The sequence below is a fragment of the Rhinolophus ferrumequinum genome, chromosome 20 (genome assembly GCF_004115265.2).
Source record: "Rhinolophus ferrumequinum isolate MPI-CBG mRhiFer1 chromosome 20, mRhiFer1_v1.p, whole genome shotgun sequence".
Classification (NCBI taxonomy): Eukaryota; Metazoa; Chordata; class Mammalia; order Chiroptera; family Rhinolophidae; genus Rhinolophus; species Rhinolophus ferrumequinum.
This window is the reverse complement of record NC_046303.1, coordinates 44,573,393-44,576,009: the sequence shown is the minus strand read 5'-3', so window position 1 is coordinate 44,576,009 and position 2,617 is coordinate 44,573,393. Positions and strand designations below refer to the sequence as shown.

At 35.9% G+C, this 2,617-nt stretch overlaps 1 pseudogene; it reads left to right on the top strand.

Annotated features, from left to right (window-relative positions):
• Nucleotides 1–774: 774 nt before the first annotated feature.
• Nucleotides 775–2,168, top strand: LOC117012230 (60S ribosomal protein L15-like; annotated as a pseudogene).
• The last annotated feature ends 449 nt before the right edge of the window (nucleotides 2,169–2,617 follow it).

Here is a 2,617-nt window from a genome sequence, read left to right as displayed (position 1 = left end):
ATTGTCTTTGTTTTAATGTGACTTTTTTATTATAAATTCAAACACATGGTCATTCAATGAATTTGGTTATAGAAATTCTTATTACAGTTCTGGAAACATTGTTCTTAAGTCAAGATGTGGTGATCTGATAAATTATTTTTCTCATTGATAAATATATGGACATTGAGGTGGACATCATAGATGATGGGATAAAAACTGGATAAGGTTGAAGAAATAATCAAATATTTGCTTTAGTTATGTAATAACTGCATTGTGGGAAACTGGGGCATAGGATTTGGAATTAGTTTTCTTTACTTAAAATTCTGGTTCTACTACTAAATTGTGTGAGAACTTGGGTAATGTATTTACCTTGTTGGCACCTCAGTTTCCGTAAAATGGTAATCATAATAATTATGATTGGTAATCATAATAAAATGGTAATCATAAAAAATAGTAATCATAATAATTATGAACTAAAATGAGAATACAAACTATTGGGGTATTTTAGGGCCAGGTATAAGTGTTGGATGTTGAAGAAATGAGTGTGTTAGATATAGATAATAAAACCTATATCTAGATTTTATTTATCTCTAGAGACTATGTTAGATATAGATAAAAAGACCTTGTGTGCCAGAGTAGAATTACTAATTTTATCATATTTTGTGGATGACCCGTTGATATATATTAATTAAGAGATTATTGTGATCATTTAACATTGCAGGAAATTTTCTTTAACAATTGCTGGTAGTGATCTAGAGGATAAATAATGAAGGCTTCCATCTCATGGCAATGAGAATGGAGGAAAAGATGGAATCAGGAAGTACACAATACAGAGAGCAGTTTCAAACAGAGGTTGAGTGTACAGCGTTTGGAATCAAACAGGCTAGATTGTTTTCCAACTTGATCACCTAATTCCTGTGGGTCTCTGGATGATTAACTTAGTATCTCACTTTTAAATATCATTTTCCTCATGTGAATAATATAGATATTAATAAACTTCTTCATAAGAATGAAATGAGATAATACGTTTACGATACTTAGCACAATGTCTGGAACTTATAATTTGGTAAAAAAATGATAGCTAATGATTGTTATTAGATAGAATTGATAGCTCTATCTTCTGATGAAGGAAGTGAGACAGGGAAGAGCATAGGAAGACTCATGTTTATGACATGAACAATTATATTGAGGATGATGTAAGACGTATCAATCATTTACTTTATTTACTTGTTATTTCCATAATTCTTGAACACTTACTGTAAGTGACATTGTGAGTAGCAGAAAACTAAATATTCAATATGTATTTACTAAGTACAACAGGCACTATGCACGATGCTGTGACTATATACAGCATACAGTGGAATAAAACACTGAAAAGATAGAGCACTACCCAAGAGTAAGTAATAATCCAGTGGACATCCAGGTTTATTTATTATGAGTACAAGAGGAGGGATAGGAAAAAAATAAAGACACATAACCTGTCATTAAAGTGCTTGCCAAATTAGAGAAAAGAAGGACAGAGAATTAAGGACTTTCCGTTTGGCCACAGCCATCAGATAAGCCGAGAAAGACACTTATAAGTACATCCAGGAGCTATGGAGGAAGAAGCTGTCTGACGTAATGTGGCTTCTTCTCTGCATGCACTGCTGCCAGCACCGCCAGCTCGCTGCACTCCACAGAACCCCCACCCCACCCCACCCAGCCTGATAAAGTGGTCAGGCTGGGATACAAGGCCAAGCAAGATTATATCATATATTGGATTCCTGTGTGCGTGGTGGGCGCAAACGCCCAGTTCCTAAGGGTGCAACCTATGGCAAGCGTGTCCATCAGGGTGTTAACCAGCTAAAGTTTGCTTGGAGCCTTCAGTATGTTGCCCAGGAGTGAGCTGGACACAAGTGTGGGGCTCTGAGTGTCCTGAAGTCTTACTGGGTTGGTGAAGATTCCACATACAGATTCTTTGAGGTTATACACATTGATCCATCCCATAAAGCTATCAGACGGAATCCTGACACCCAGTGGACCACCAAACCAGTCTACAAACACAGGGAGATGCCAGGGCTGACATCTGTAGGCCACAAGAGCCATGGCCTTGGAATGGGCCATAAATTCCACTATACTATTGGTGGTTCCTGCCATGCAGCTTGAAGAACGCGCACTACTCTCCAGCTCCTCTGTTACAGCTAATATGAGTAATGTTTGTAAAATTCTTACCTAATAAACAATTTAGGACATTCATGTTTCCTTAAAAGTGTTCTTTAATTTGTCTGTTAAAACTAGTTGTCTGCAGATTGTTTTCATGAATGCATTGTCAAATTATGAAACTTAAATTGCAATAACGTTTGAAGATGAAATGATGGTGTATCTTGTTTCTCATAAGATAAATACTTTTGTCTTTGCCTTATTTTATTAGGGAGTTTATATGTCAGTGTTTAAAATGTTTTTTGGTATAATAGGTGTAAAATAAATTCTGCAAAAGGACTGCAGAACTAGCCATGTATATTTGTTGGTGCATGTGATTAAAAGTACAGCTTTATTGGAGTAATGCAGTGCTCTGCTGGTTTATTCTCAGGGGGCTGTTTTTTTGGAGTTTGGCAAGGACAAACATTTTAAATTGAATATTGCTTGGAAATATGAAAGA